General features: G+C 29.5%; 1 pseudogene; it reads left to right on the top strand.

The window, feature by feature from the left end:
* The first annotated feature begins 13697 nt into the window (after window positions 1-13697).
* Window positions 13698-14515, top strand: LOC111276622 (auxin-responsive protein SAUR71 pseudogene; annotated as a pseudogene).
* The last annotated feature ends 3154 nt before the right edge of the window (window positions 14516-17669 follow it).

Raw genomic sequence — 17669 nt, 5'->3', positions numbered from 1 at the left:
GTTACTAATGTCCTTCGTGTGGGGTAAGTGGTTGCATATTTCATTGAAGGTTGATGTTGTAGGGGGAGATCGACTCTGAATGATGACAAGCTTTAAGTCATAATTCAACTTGGCGGTTATTCGATCTTATGCGTGTGTTTTAGGATAAGTGCATAATTGATTTAAAGGTTATTGAGGTGATAATAGTTTGGGGTGATTCAAGATTATAGTTAGAGTTCGTATGGTAGTGGCGAGACTCATGTTTTCTTTCAAAAATTTAAACTTGAGTCTTTATTTTAAACTCTGAAAGTGAATCAGGCTCTCGATTTACCCCTGATAATTATTCAGTTCAGCTAGTCCGATTCGAGGTTCACTGGTTAGGCCAATCTGATAACATTAAATGAAGAGAAAGATGGTTTGAGTAGGGATATTTTAAGCAAGAAGGCAAGAAGACAAAAAGACATTTACCTGTCAATGCTCGGACACATGGCGAAGATCATGCCATCCCTCTAGGCTGAAGCATGTTTATATAAAGGAGCTAGTAGGGCTTTAGCTTTTCATTTTTCATTTTTTTTACTTTCAATCTGAGCTAAAATTTTTTATCTTTGCAGCTTTCTTACCTTCAAAGTTTTTTTATGCCTATTTCGATACATATTTATAACTATATCTTCTAGTATGAGTTTTGAAAGAATTGAGAGCTTTAGAGTAGTGCCAAGAGAGGTCAACAAGAGCAACAGGATAACGACTTGATCTTCTATATTATTGGAGGCCACAACTATATAAAGATAGCCTATTGGTTCAATCCGATGTTCGAGGAAGGCCAGCGACGTAATGAAGAGAATGTTCAGGCAAGATACGAGTGAGTTTTGAGCACTAAAGAGTTATGTGCTTAGATCAATTTCGAACTTCGAAATCCACTTGCAGGTCGATCCATCTTTTATGGCAGACCTTTTTTCTTTTTTAGGTATTCCTCATTTTGAGGTTCAATCTTTTCCAATTTTTGCCACTTATACTTTCTTCCCTTAATCAATTTTTCTTGACATCTCATCCTCTCATTAAGGTTTTCACTTTGTCCCTCTTTTTCTGAGATCGAGCTACTTTTATCCACTATTCTTCTTCAGAATCGACCTTTTACTTTAAAGTCAAATTTTTTTGACGAAAAGGGTTTCGAGGAAGAATAAGAGAAAGGGTGTACCTCAATCGAAAAAAGTGATGACGAAGAAGAGAGTCTTGTAGAGCAGGATGAATTCATCAAGATTCTTATATATACTCTATGTGACCTCGATGTGATCCCCAAGGGCATGATGAGTGAGCTAAAGGGCAAAACAAAGGTTCAGATTAGGTGAATAATAGACTAGAGCCATATCGACTCTATGTATATTAGGATTTGTTCATAGTCAATCTGAGGTTTTCACTTCATCTTTTATTTATTTCAATTTTTAATTCTTAAAATTTAACCATCACTCATCTTACCCTTAATTTTGTTCAATACATAGTCTCTTTTACCATTCTTTGTCAACATTTAAATATTCTTCCTTCTTTCCCTCTACTTAAGAAGTTTTTTTCTCTTAAAAGATATTTTAGAGATAGTAGGTGGTTCTATATCACAGTTTGATCGAATAAAAAGATTTTTTTCGATTGGCCAAGCTGGATAAAAAATTGAAAACTACTTTTCTTATACCTTGAAAAATAGAAGGCCAATAAAGATGATGAGCCTAAGGTTGGGCTTGGGAAATAATGAGTACACACAGGTCTTTTGTGAATGCACTGGTGGCATTTTTCATTTCTAATCTATCAAATCAAAATAAAATTTTAAATTTTACATGTAAGGCAAAGCTCGTTATCGATGCTCATGAGCTAACCTCCCCAGAAGTAATAAATAATACAAAGTATTATGATAGGTTTGAGGTAACCTCATTAGATTTTGTTTTGAGTTGATTTTTCATCTAATTGTCAGCTCAATTTTACATATATGGCTAAAGCCAGTGAAGACATCAACGTCACATTATATTAACATGTTCTAAGGCCTAATAGGGGAAAAAATCCAGCTTAGGGCTCTGTCATATAGCAGAGACAAGATAGTCAGCATAACTATTCCTCGTATTCCTTCAAGTCAAAATTTAAAGGCTAGGGTAGGTCGAAACTTGTCTTCTATGTCAGCGTTGATGCCACTTGTAGCCCAAAAAACCATGAGTAAATATGTTATCCACTCCTCTTGAGAACCCAAAGGCTAGGATGCTAAGACTTAGCTCAAAAAGAATAATCATAGGGTTAGAGTTTGCTTCAACAAATAACCCATTTTTCCAACTTTGATATTGCTAAAAGGTTTTTTAAAGTCGTAATTCCTCCTCTTAGTGAGTATCTCCTGACCGCAGCTTAGTTTTTTTCTTACTATTTTTATTTTTATTTTTCTAAGTCTAAGATCTTTCTGTGCAATTCAAAAAAATTTCTTACCTTAGCCCGTAGAGAACAATAGCTGAGCCCTCTATTACACTTATTTTGTAATAAGACATATGTTGAAGGCAGAAAAAGATATGGTTATCCTTGCTAAAAAGCATAAGAAGAGCTTGGAAGCATTGGACAATGTTAGATTAAGCCTCACTATATCCCACAAAAAGGAGGTAGAGTTGAAAAGAAAATTAAATGACATGGCAACAAAGTTGAAGGCCATTTTGGTGGATAAGGCTTTAGCAAAATTGATGAAAGAATAGGTCGACCTGAAACTAAATAATGTCCAGGCTAAAATTGTAAGATTGAGGTCCGAGCTGAAAGTTCAAGATAAAAGGGAGGAAAAACTACGAATGAAGGCTATGAAAGAGTACAAAGCCTCCAATGAGTGTCTTCAGGTGAAGGTAAAGTTTAAACAAAAATGTATTTATCTTCTAATTGGCTAAAGAAGAGGTGTAGTTCAAATTCTCCTATCTAAATCTTAATCTCTTTAATATTGATATCAATAATATTAAATCGAGGTCTGTTCTAAATCAGCATGAGAAATATGAGAAAGAATAAGAGAAAAATGAGAATGAGACCTTACAAAAGAAAAGCTAACAGCTACCATGGGGACAAAGAAAGAAAACGTGAAAGTTGTTGAAGCTGAGGTCGTTCCTCCCACTGCCACTGATGAGAGTACTCCTCTCATTGCTGCTACTACTATTGATGAATGAATTTGATGGTTTTTTTTTATTTTTGTTTTTGATTTTATAGACTTTTTGTAAATTTTTTAACTTTGAAGTCAGGTTTTTTAAAGACTTTTCATACTCCAACTAATGTACTTAGCAACATTGAAATGAAAAAGAGAGTTTTCTAAGTTTTAGCTTGATTTTAGTATTATTTTTTTTTAATTTACGTTAGACTGAGAACAGTTCAAATGACCTGGCAACAAAGTTGAAGGCCATTTTAGTGGATAAGGCTTTAGCAAAATTGATGAAAAAATAGGTCGACCTAAAACTAAATAATGTCTAGGTTGAAATTGTAAGGTTGAGGTCCGAGCTGAAAGTTCAAGATAAAAGGGAGGAGAAACTACGAGTGAAGGCTATGAAAGAGTACAAAGCCTCCAATTTGTGTCTCCAGGTGAAGGTAAAGTTAAAAAAAAAACGTATTTGTGTCTTCTAATTGGCTAAAAAAGATGTGTAGTTCAAATTCTCCTATCTGAATCTTGATCTCTCTGATATTGATATCAACAATATTAAATCGAGGTCTGTTCTAAATCACCATGAGAAATATGAGAAAGAATAGGAGAAAATTGAGGATGAGACCTTACAAAAAAAAGTTGAAAGCTACCATGAGGACAAAGAAAGAAAACGTGAAAGTTGTTGAAGCTGAGGTCGTTCCTCCCACTGCCACTGATAAGAGTACTCCTCTCATTGCTGCTACTGCTATTGATGAATGAATTTGATGGTTTTTTTTTAATTTTAATTTTTGATTTTATAGACCTTTTGTAAATTTTTTAACTTTGAGGTCAAGTTTTTTAAAGACTTTCCATACTCCAACTAATGTACTTAGCAACATTGAAATGAAAAAGAGAGTTTTCTAAGTTTTAGCTTGATTTTAGTATCGTTTTTTTTTTTTAATTTATGTTAGACTGAAAATAGTTTAAATGACCTGGCAACGAAGTTGAAGGCCATTTTAGTGGATAAGGCTTTAGCAAAATTGATGAAAGAATAGGTCGACCTGAAACTAAATAATGTTCAGGCTGAAATTATAAGGTTGAGGTCCAAGCTGAAAGTTCAAGATAAAAGGGAGGAAAAACTACGAGTAAAGGCTATGAAAGAGTACAAAGCCTCTAATGAGTGTCTCCAGGTGAAGGTAAAGTTTAAAAAAAAAAATGTATTTGTGTCGTCTAATTGGCTAAAGAAGAGGTGTAGTTCAAATTTTTCTATCTGAATCTTGATCTCTTTGATATTGATATCAACAATATTAAATCGAGGTCTGTTCTAAATCAACATGAGAAATATGAGAAAGAATAAGAGAAAAATAAGGATAAGACCTTACAAAAAAAAGTTGAAAGCTACCATAGGGACAAAAAAAGAAAACGTGGAAGTTGTTGAAGCTGAGGTCTTCTTCCCACTGACACTGATGAGAGTACTCCTCTCATTGTTGCTACTGTTATTGATGAATGAATTTGATGGTTTTTTTTAATTTTTGTTTTTGATTTTATAGACCTTTTGTAAATTTTTTAACTTTAAGGTCAGATTTTTTAAAGACTTTCCATACTCCAACTAATGTACTTAGCAACATTGAAATGAAAAAGAGAGTTTTCTAAGTTTTAGCTTGATTTTAATATAATTTTTTTTTTAATTTACGTTAGACTGAGAACAGTTTAAATGACCTGGCAATGAAGTTGAAGGCCATTTTAGTGGATAAGGCTTTAGCAAAATTGATGAAAGAATAGGTCGACCTGAAACTAAATAATGTCCAGGCTGAAATTGTAAGGTTGAGGTCCGAGCTGAAAGTTCAAGATAAAAGGAAGGAAAAACTACGAGTGAAGGCTATGAAAGAGTACAAAGCCTCCAATGAGTGTCTCCAGGTGAAGGTAAAGTTTAAAAAAAAATGTATTTGTGTCTTCTAATTGGCTAAAGAAGAGGGGTAGTTCAAATTCTCCTATATGAATCTTGATCTCTTTGATATTGATATCAACAATATTAAATCGAGGTCTCTTCTAAATTAGCATGAGAAATATGAGAAAGAATAGGAGAAAAATGAAGATGAGACCTTACAAAAAAAATTGAAAGCTACCATGGGGACAAAGAAAGAAAATGTGAAAGTTGTTGAAGCTGAGGTCGTTCCTCTCACTGCCACTGATGAGAGTACTCTTCTCATTGCTGCTACTGCTATTGATGAATGAATTTGATGGTTTTTTTTTTTTAATTTTTGTTTTTGATTTTATAGACTTTTTGTAAATTTTTTAACTTTAAGGTCAGGTTTTTCAAAGACTTTCCATACTCCAACTAATGTACTTAGCAACATTGAAATGAAAAAGAGAGTTTTCTAAGTTTTAGCTTGATTTTAGTATCATTTTTTTTTTAATTTACATTAGACTGAGAACAGTTTACCTATCTAAAGGTAGATAATTAGACTGTAAAGTTGCATCGTTATTTTAGATCAGATTAACGTAACTACAAGTTTTAGGTCAGATTTTTTCAAATGACTTTAGATCATTTATACACAAGCTTATTAAAGATAATCCAATTCATATGTTCACGCATAAAAATACATTTAGTGTGAGCTCGATTGGAATCAATCTAGTGATATTTTATATCCTCAAGATAAAATAATACAAGTATGAGCCTAGTTAGAGTTGAGCTATTGATAGTAAATCTTTAAGTTGCTTACATTCTACATATTTGGCATAATGTCACAGTTAGATTTTGTAATTTTAGGTCACATTATAGACGATTTTTTTAACAATATATAGTCCTTCCCATGTTCAAGCTAATTTGCCACCTCAGTCGTTTACCTTCGAAGTTTTAATTTTTCTAAGTATCAGGTCATTCTTGCTGATGTGTATCGTCTAACCCTTTTATTATAATAATTGGCTACCTTCTACTAGTAGGCTACAATTTAAGTTAGAGTTATATCTTTTTGTTCTTTAGTGAGGTCAAGGTCAACCTTAAGCACTTCTTCATTTTTTTTTATGCTAGTTCAACTCTTAAGCACAACAAACTAATCTAAACTAGACTATGGCTTTTATTTTAAAAGTTAAGTAAAAGGGAGTTTCACTAATAGTGTCTTATTTGTAGCTTCCACTTACCTATTGGACTAAGGATGGGCAAACAACATGAACCTAAGGTCGATATGAAGATTTGAGCACCATTTTTTGAAGCTTAGATTATCAAATTGTTTGCCATTGTCAGTTATTATGGACTGAGGTAGCCCGAATCTGTAAACTATGTTTTTTCACATAAACTTCTCAACTTGCACTTTTTTGGTAATAGCTAAGGCTTCAACTTTCAATCATTTTGTAAAGTAATCTACTACCACTAAGATAAATTTTCTCTAACCTATGGCCAGGGTGAATGGTTCGAAGACATCCATTCTTCATTGTATAAAGGGCCATGGGCTGATGATAGGAGTGAGCTCAATTGAGAAGAAATATTACACATAGGCAAACCTTTGATATTTGTTGTATTTTTTTACTAGTTCGATTACATCCCTCATGATAATAGGCCAGTAATAGTCTTACCTCAACATTTTATAAGTAAAAAGTTGAGGTCCGAGGTGTTTTCGTATATTCTTTTATGATTTTTCGTAAGACGTATTCTACATTTTTTTTATCCATACATCTCAAGTAAGATAGGCTAAAGGATCTTTTGTACAATTTTCTCATGGTCATTATGTATCGAGGTACTTTTTTCATCAGTGCCTTAGCCCAAACTCTTTTATCAGGTAATACTTTCATGGTCAGGTATGCTTTGATTGGCATTATCTAAGTTTTTTTCTCTGTGATCTATCTTATGAGCTTATCCTCGGTGTTTTTATGCACTAGTTCTTTTACTAGAACTTGGTCTAAGCTTCCTATTATTACTTCTGAAGCCAACTTGGATAGGGAGTCTGCTATTGAATTTTCTAACTTTGGTGTCTTTTTTACCTTAACTTTCTTGAAGCTAGCTATCAAAGCTAGTACTTGTCAAGGTACTTTCGAATTTATCTTTTTGAGCTTTGAACTTCTTATTGACTTGATCGACCATTAGTTGAGAGTCACTATAAGCGATTATATATTGAATATTCAGCTCAATCACCAACCTTAGGCTGGCTATCAGGGCCTTATACTTTACTTCATTGTTGGATATCCTAAACTTGAATCTCAAGGCACATGGTTACTGTAGCCTTTTCTGAACTTATCAAAATGAGGTCGATTCCTCCCTTATGCTTGTAACAAATTCATTGATAAATAGCTTTCAATCATCTTTATCTGAGTTTTATTTTCTATGACTATCCCTTCGATTTTATCAAGGTATGCTTTACTATGAAATCAGCCAGCATCTATGATTTTCATGTTGATCTGAGCACAAAGTGTAGATCAAATTTGCTAAGCTCCATTACCCATATGATTAGCTTTTTTGACATTTTAGGCTTCTGTAAGCTTACTTTAATGGTTGATTAGTCAAGACATAGATTGTGTGGGCCTAAAAGTATGACCTAAGTTTCATAACCGAAGTGACCATGGCATAGGCCAGTTTCTCTAGACTACTATAGTTAACTTCAGGTTCTATCGATATTTTACTTACAAAATAGATCGATTGTTGTTTCTTCTCTTTTTCTCGAACTAAAATTGAACTTATAGCTTGATTTGTGTTAGCCAAGTAAAAGTGTAGCGTTTCGTCAGTCTTTAATTTAAAAAAGATAGGCAGGGAGGATAAGAACTCTTTGAGTTCGTCAAAAGCTTTCTGGCATTGTTTAATCAACTTGAAGTCAAAGACATTTCTGAGAATCTTGAATAACGGTAGACATTGTTCTATTGATCTAGACATGAATTGACTAAGTACGACTATTTTGCCTGTTAACCTTTACACTTATTTTACCAAGGTTGGTGCCTTCATTTTTAAGATCATTTGAACCTTATCAAGGTTCACTTCTATCCATTTTTGGTTGATTATGTGGCTGAGAAACTAACCTAAAGTAACCCCAAAAGTACATTTGCTTGAGTTAAGCCTTATATTATATTTTCTTAAAGTATTAAAAGTTTATTTGAGGTCTTTCAGATGTTCGATCAAACTCTTACTCTTGAGTATCATGTTATCTACATATACCTCCATATTGTAGTCAATCTGATCTTTAGCCTTTGGTAGGTCACCCCTGCTTTTTTTAATCCGTAGGGCATAACTTTATAGTTGTAAACGCTTTTATCAGGAATAAAGGCTATCTTATCCTTATCTTTTTTTAATATTTTGATCTGATTGTAATGAAATAAACATTTATAAAATTAAGAAGGCCATGCTCTTCACTATAATCTACTAGTCAATCTATGCTAGGGAGAGAAAAGCTATTTTTCAAACAGACTTTATTCAAGTTGGTAAAGTCTACGTACATTTTTTATTTTTCGTTGTGTAGTTTGACTGTGACCACATTGACTATCTATTCAGGGTAGTAGACCTCCCTGATAAAGTTAGCTCACAATAATTTGTCAACCTCTTCCTTGATAGCATGTTGTCTTTCAAGGGCAAAAGTTCTTTGTTTTTGTTAAACTAGTTTGACCTTGAGATTATTATGTAGCCAGTGAACCATTACTTTAGTATTAATCTTGGGCATATTAAACGGTGTCCAAGCAAACAGGTCAGTATTATCTTTTCTAAGTTGAATCAATTGGTCCTTATGCTGGAGCTTGACTCCGATCTGCATGTATTTTTGAGAAATGTTATTCCAGAATGGAATTGTCATGAGGTCTTTAACTGGCTCGAGTCGGTTTGCATCCAAGTCTAATTTTTATCGATTATCTTTTTTTGTTCCATTAGGTCGATATCATTTCCTATGAAAACAGGTTTTGACGTGATGATTAGTATATTGAACAACTTGTTGACAATATTAGTAGGAGTGAAGTATATTTTTCATTTAATGTTGTATTTTGACTGGCATGTTAGCTCAATCGAAGTAACATTAATTTTTTACGTTGACTTAAGAGCTTGGTCGCTTTTACTATTGCTTCAAAAAATTTTAAAAATAGAACAAAATTAAAATTTTATGAAGTTTAAGAGCTCAGAGTGGTTTAAAAACGCGCTTCTCTCATATTGGTCGTACGTTTTTTGCTCTCGTTGTTAGTTTTCTGCTCTTTGTCAACTTTTTATGTCGGTTCCTCTTTGTCTTCCATTTCAGTATTAGCTGAGCTGTCTGTCTGCTTCCCAGTCCTACCCTTTATCATTGTAACATAACATTGTCATGCTGTGAACTGGTTTTCCTGAACTTCTCTAATTCTTGTAGGTGTTGAAAATTTCACTTTCAAGTGGGGAGCTAAGCCTGAATTGCATAACAAATAGGCTAGGTCGGCCTAATATCATGTTATAGGCAAATGAGATATCTACTACGATGAACTCCACAACCGAGGTAATTGTCTTTAGTTTTGTTCCCAAAAAAATCGAGAGCTTGATGGTTCCTCTTATCGGCACCTATTTATTTCCAAATTCCACTAATATTGTGATGATTGGCTTCATCTAATATTCACCAATCCCCATTTTATAGATGGGCACACATTTTTTATCACATTTTTTAAATTATAATTGTAATTATTTCAATTATCTTAATTAAGATTAGCTCAATTAAGACACAAATTACTCATTTGGACCACCTAAAGTTATCTTCTCAAAGTGCTTTTACAAATCTTTGCCCACTAATTTATTTTCACATTTAGAGGGAAAACTATAAATTTGATATCAAACAAAGAGTTCATAAATCCATAAATGTTGATGTCATTTCACTTTTGCAAATCCACTTTTTTAACTTTTATCATCACCTTTTAAAAGAAGATAAATAAGTAAAGGGGTTACTTGATTACTAGTCATCAAAAGAAAAATGTGACATAATCTTAATCTCAAGAGACTTTCATATTTGATTTTAGTTTTTCATAATTATATATTAAATATTAAAATAATTATAACTCATTTGAATTTATTATAAGTTTATTTTTAATATATTATCAATAAAAAATAATTATATATCTCTTTTTTGTTATCATAATCCATTTTTTTAACATATCTTAAAAAGATATAATATAATAATCTTACAATATTATTGTAAAATTTAAAATTTTCATCAACTATATATAAGATAATTTTTCGATGAAATACTCAATCCAATCATGAGATCGAAAAAAAAAGGTTTATAGTATTAGAGAAGACAATCTCTTGGATGTATATGGAATCTTAACGTATTGATTGATTACTCAAATAACACGAAATTAATAAAAGCCAAATGTTTCGCCCAGAAAAGATCACCACAAATTTGAAAGATTACAAAAATGTTCGTTTTTTTTTAGTTAAAAGAGGAGACATTCGTACCACTTTCTTTTTAACTGTCTTTCTGTGTATAAACAGCAGCACATAAGCGCGTGGATACACGTGGTTTGAGTGAAGAAATTTCATTAGACCTTGTTTCTCACGCAATAAAAAAGGAATGAAAAAGAGAAGAAAGTGACACGTAGACAAAAAACATAAGAGCTTAATGGGACAATGAAAGTCACGGAACTGTACTGCAACGGACTACGGTAAAGTAGCATTCCTCCCTAAATTGCGCTGCCCCAACGTTTTCTTGGACCTTTCACGTAAGAGGCGGTAAACTAGAATAAATGAAAAAAAAAAAATTAGTTGTTAAAATTTGAATTTATAATTTATTGGATATTATTATTCAAAGGTGGTAATATAAATTTTGAGTTTTAACGTATTCTTGTACATTGTCTCTATCTTCCTCTTGCTTTCCAATTTGTTTTATTTATTTATTTTATTTTTTATAATGCCAAATTTTACTTAGATAAATAAATGGGTTTTTGTTTTTTTGCTAGCTAATGGCCTAATGATACTTTTTAAATTAGTATGTTAAGCAAATATCATTTTTCAATATATTAAAATTATTTAATTAATTGTCAACTATTGCATTTAATACAAAAATATTATATAAGATAATATTTGATATCATTTTTTAGATAATTATGATAATTTAATTAGTGATCTTATTATCTGCAAATTTTGGTTAACAATCATTTATTATTAAGAATTCAAGTCATACTTGATACATAAGATGATGGATGAGATATAATAATAATAATTTCATATTATGTTTGTTTTGTATCTAAAAAAGGGATGGAATTACAAATAAAATTAGTCATCATTTTGGTATAGAATAATTTAATCTTTCCAAAATAGAGAATTATTTTTAATTAATAGGATTAATTATATCTTTAAAAATTATATTAATAATTTAAATTGTATAACTTTAAGGAATGATAATTTTGATCAACAAATAAATTATTCTATCTTAATTCTTACGTATATTAAATACAAAATAAAATAATATTATTTAATTTAATCATATTCATAGTATTATTTTATCTTATTTTATCATATTTTGTGTACCAAATATGTCTTAAAATTATTATATTTGATATTATTAAAAATTAAATATGATTTTATTTGAAAATATCAAAATAAACACATATATTAGAATAGTTATGCAAATTAATGATTTTAGTATTATTTGAAGCTAATGATTGGTAAAATATTAGTAAAATTTCATTTACTTCATAATAAAGTATATCAAATTATTAAATTAAAAAATATATTTATTGATAGATAAGCCAATTTTTAAAATATAAATTATATAAAAAAACATTTGAATTAAAAAATAAATTTAAATATATTAAAAGCATAGCAAAAGAAAATGGAAAAGATTATATTATATATATAAATACTAAAAATGGTTAAAAGATAGCTCAAAATTTATTTTTTAATTGGATAAAATGAATATTGGTTTGAAGTTATAAAAATTTATAATATAAAATAAATGTAATTTTAAGAGAAAACATGTTTTTAATTCATATAGTAAATAGATAAATTTGATTATAGTTAATTTTACATATTATTATAATAAAAGTTTCATACTATTTTAGATAAGAATTAGATATCTTCCAAGAAAATAATCTAATTATTTTTGTTGATACAAAATCACTATTACTAAAAATCACTAAATATTTTATCAAATATTATAATCAAATCATCATATGTAATCATTATAATTTTAAAATCATTAGCTTATATCATAAACCACCTAAATAGTATCTTAACAAACCTAAAAGAATGCTCTAGCACTTAAAAAAATTACTTGTTAGCAAAATCCTAAATAAACTAATCCTAATACCTTCTAGATGAATATAGCAATTTAAACATAAAAAAAGTTGGATAAATGCCAATAAGCTTTATTCTTATTCCAAATAAACCATATATTATTATCATAAAATTTGTGGATTTTTTTTTTGACAAATCTAAAAAAATTATTTTTATTGTATCAATCTACATTTTTAGAGTAGGAATAAATGACTCAATAGAATAGGGGTAAACATTAGACTAAAAAAAGGCTAAAAAAAAAAAACAACAAATGTCAAATTATCGCTTTGCTTGGTGAGTAGTTTTAACTTCTTTCAAGATTAATTAAGGAATTAATTACTGTTAATTAATTAATTAATTAAAGATAAAAAAAGGGAAAATTGGAAAAAGGCCAATAATTAATAATAAAGCTGTGAAGGCTTTAATTACTATATTAATGCTTTGAGTTTGTGTTAAGATGTATGAGAATTTAAATTTGATTCTTTTATAGTATGTAACTTTTTTTAAGAATCTGCTTAGTAATTTTTTTTTGGAAATAATGGATTTACTTATTAATTAATATAATAGAAATTTGGTTGCTAAATTGAATAACCTATTTATTTTTAGATTCTTTCTTGAAATAGTTTTTTTTTTTTTGTTAATTATAGTATTTTGGAACTAGTGTCCTACTTGTACTGATAATGTACACTCATCACAAAAATAAAAACTCTCAATTACAATGTGCTTTAGAAAAAGTTATAAATTATTTGAAATTTGGGTGAAAAAATTTATGAAAATACATTTTTTATATTTTATAAAAATACTAAAATTTTTATTTTTTAATATTATCAAAAAATTAAATCTTAATCACTTAAATTAAAAATCCACTTTTGATAAAGATTCTTACAAAATTGAAATCCAATACTTAATATTTATAAATTTCTCTTAAACTTTGGATTCTTCTGTATAAAAAATTTAATATTCAATTAATACATTAAACTTTTTTTATAAGTTGCATAAACTATATATATTTTTTATTTAATTTAAAAAAATTTAAAATCAAAATATTTAATTAAACTATTTATTAATAATTATTAAATCAAATATTCGTATCACTAAGAACAAAATGATTTAAATCAAATGCTCAAATATTAAAATGACACACATAATGAAGGCATTGTTTTTGGTTTGATAGGAGCTTTCTTTAAGCGTTATCGGTTAAATCATCCGTTCTTCACCTTTTCCATCCAGACAACTTGGTCGGCTCACCCATCACACCAAAAAAAAAAAGGAAAAAAAAAAAGCTTTTTGCAATAAAAGGTGAAAGAAATTTAAAAATAAATTAAAAAATTAAAAAAAAGTAATAAAATAATGTGAGTAATTGTACCTGCCAAGTACTCTTACCTGTACCCTCTCTCTCTCATCATCACCTTTCTATGTGCTCCTTCCTTCAATACTGCTTTCCTCTTCTTTATATATTCCCAATCTCACTCTCTCTTCCTCTCAACTCTCCTTCTCCTTTTCCTCTCATTTCCTTTGTCCTTCCGTTATTTTCCTTTTCAACCAACAAATCATATCGAACCAAACAGCGACGACGACAACAATAGCTTCACCTTCACATTCAAAGATTTCTTTTCTTTCCATAAAACACCAAATGAAGCAACTCATCCGCCGTCTCTCCCGCGTCGCCGACTCTTCCCCACAGTACAGCCTCCTTCGTCCTGACAACACCTCCACGCGCCGAGCTCAATCGTTCCGAGTCGCAGTTTCTTCGTTGAAAAAGCAGGCGCGCCGGTCGGTCCCCGAAGGTCACGTGCCGGTTTATGTAGGGGAAGAGATGAAGCGGTTCGTGGTGAGTGCGGAGTTGCTGAACCACCCGGTTTTCATGGGGTTGCTTAATAAGTCGGCTCAGGAGTATGGGTATGAGCAAAAGGGGGTGCTTCATATTCCGTGTCACGTGCTGGTTTTTGAACGTGTTATGGAAGCCTTGAGACTTGGGGTTGAGTCACGTGACCTCCAGGATCTCCTTCGTTCTTTATCCGACGACTGTTTTGTCGATTTCTAGGAGGAGAAACAGGAACAAAACGAGGTCCTTTTTTTTTTTTTTTTTGTGTGTGTGTAAATATACAAGGTTAAAGGCAAAGTAAAGAAATTTAGGGCTTTTTTGGATAGTCCTTACATGTAAACAGGACTGAACAGAAATGGATGAATTGTTCTTTTTTGCCCTATATATATATTTTGTTTTAATTTTCTGTGTTTTTTGTCAGAATTAATTTTCTCTTTGGTAATTAAGAAAATCATAATGTTGAAAGGAAAGTAAGGCAAGGGAATGTTTGAGATTCTGACTGCTCTCATTCATGCGTGAAGCGGTTTAAAATGCTGCAATTTTTCTGTTCGGTTCCAAGGAAAACTGAAGGGAAATTTGAAAAATACAATAAATTTTTTTTCTTTTAATTTTCTTTTGATCCAACGACTTTAGCCAAAAGAGGTTCTTTAGTTCAGTTGCATGTATTTTATTTGTCAAAATTAGATAAATTTTTGGAATTTCGAATTTTTATTTTCTTTTTTCTGATTCTTTCTTGAAATTTTTTGACATCCAAATAAGATTGATGTGTTGGGAGCATATCTGTAATTTGGCCGGACATTCGGTGCTTGTTGTCTACTCACGATGTAATAGGTGGTGGAGGTGGTGACAGCGGTATTTCGGGAAAGTTAAGACTTTGGGATACAGGCGACATTAAGGAAGTTATTTGAGGATTGGTTTGGGTTTTCAGTTAATTAATGGGGCCAGCGGGATATGCTCAAAGCATTTTAGAAAAGTGCGATTCCATTCACACTATTTTTTTATTCCTCACATTTTTAAAAAATTATTTTATTATTTTTTCTTTTAATATCTCATTCACCTTAAAGTTTTTTTATATATAAATCCGAAAATTTTTAATAATTTTTAGATTTATATATTTAAAAATTTTTATAGAATATTTTTTTAATTAATTTTTTCCCCAAATTTAAATATAATTTTATAATATTTATATCATCAATAGAAAATATTTTTAATTTGTAAAAATATTTTTTCTCACAATATTTTTATGTTCATTTGCATCATTAAAAAAATAAAAAAAATAATTTTGTAAATTGGTGAATGAAATCAAAACATTTCGTATATAAATATATATTTATATTATAGGACGTAAGCAAGAGTATTTGTGGTTTTATAAATCTCATCCCGTCTTATCTTATATTTAGATTTAAATCCGAAATATTTAAGATAAAAATAGGAATTTTAACTGTTACGATATTCATTTGGCAGCGGATAAAATTAATTTTAATATAGATTTTAGGAAACCAAGAAGAGCGAGGAGGCGTATAATCCGGCAGTTAACCTGTCAACACAAAATGATTAAAAAAAACTGTCAACAGGTTATGATATGATTAAATCAAAATCAGATTAGATTACTTTTATCATTCATTACCCAACTAATCACGTCGCCACCTTATAATTAATTTTATTAAGACATTTAAGATCGTTGATTACTTCCTCTGTCTCTTTTTTTTTTTTGGTTCATATATTTTTTTAAGATATTTTAAAATTATGTTTTATATTTTTTGAACATTTAAAATTTTTATTTTTTTTTATATTTTAAAATTATATTTTATGATTTTTTTTTTACTTTTTAACATTAACAATCATCAAATTTTAATTTTATAAAAAAATTAATTTTAATATTAAATACATTAAAGTCAATTTTTTTTTTTTTAAATTTCATGAAAGTCAATACAAGACAAATAAATTGAAACTTAAGGAGTACTTTTCAAGAAATCAAAATTATTTTCTAATATGAATTTTATTTCTACTCATATTTGTATTGTGATATAAGCAGTCTAAAGTTTTTTTTTAGTAAATTAGTCAAAATCTAGTTGGGAATGATAATAAATTAACTTATCAAGGATGATATCATATAATCTTTTAAATATTATTTTTTTAATAGGATCAATATTATGAATGATTATTAAATTATAGTAAAATATATAATATGATACTTGAATTTAAAAAATCTTAAATGTAATATTTAAATTATTAATTTATTAATTAATGTGATATTTACTTTTAATATGATTAACTTTAAATAATGATATATAACGAACAAATAAATTTTCAAGTAACAAATTAGTTAATAAATTTATAATTTAAGTACCACATTAAAATTTTTTAATAATAAGATATTATATTAAATATTTTACTATATTTTAAGGTCCGTTTTCCAATAAATTATAGTTTTGTAAAATCTTTTAATTTTCTCGAAACTTTTATATCCACTTAGGTGTATGACTATAACTTATGTTATGATTTATATTATACATAACTTATGTTCTCATTTAATGTACTCCAAATTATCTTATAATTTGTGAAGAAAACTTTGAACTAGTGACAAGGGGAAAATTCTAAAATTCTGAAGTCTTAAATTCAAGTTGCGTTACGTGTGGGATTGGTTCAATTTTACATTGAATTTATCTAATTAGATTCTAATTTATTGATTGGTTTTGTTTATTTAGTTATCAGTGATTTCTTGTATATGGTTGTAATACTTGATTATAATGATAACTAATAATTTACATGTGTTATAGTAAACCCAAGAGGTATTTTTGCAGTGAAAAAATATGTTTGAAATAGAAAATCATTATATTAGCCTTTTTTTTTAATATTTTATTATTTTATACATATTTTTTTAGAAATTTTAATTATTCACAGTATTTTTTCACATCAATACTAAATACTTAAAATTTTTAATCATAATTTCTTTACCAGATCTTTTAAACGCATTTTTTCCAAAACCAAATTTCTTTCAAATGCAATACAATTCTAAACTAACCCATATTTTGGAGATAAATAATCATATCAATTAGGCGAATCTGTAAGTTGCATCCCTTATATGTGAAATTGAACACAACATATGTTGAGTCAATTATCATCTCGAATTAACTCCCTCTTTCCCAATTTTGCAGCAAACAAATCATCATCTTGGGCAAAAGTAAAGAGAGATACCGTCTACTTTTCATATTTGGTTCCAAATCTGGAGGATGAATCAAAACATGCTTGTAATTAACTTTTCATGTTGAATTGCTAAAAGGAAAAGAAAAAAAAAAAGCCAATTTTATAGAAAACATGTGATGTGAGTAGGTTAGGTTAAGAGAGGTGACAAACAAGAGAGACTTTGGATAACAAGGAGTGGGAATATCGTCCTTTTCTCTTTCGGTATTGCACGTTGGATTATGACCCCACATTGCAAATTGGCTTACCTTTGATTTGAGATCAGCCTTTTCTTTTCCTTTCCCTAACAAAACAATGAAGAATATGTGTCATTATAAAACATTATCATCAACAAATCAAATTAAACCAATTGACTA

This window comes from Durio zibethinus, chromosome 25, assembly GCF_047325235.1.
Source record: "Durio zibethinus cultivar Kanyao isolate XHJ-2024 chromosome 25, ASM4732523v1, whole genome shotgun sequence".
NCBI lineage: Eukaryota > Viridiplantae > Streptophyta > Magnoliopsida > Malvales > Malvaceae > Durio > Durio zibethinus.
This window is presented reverse-complemented; position numbering and strand designations above follow the sequence as displayed.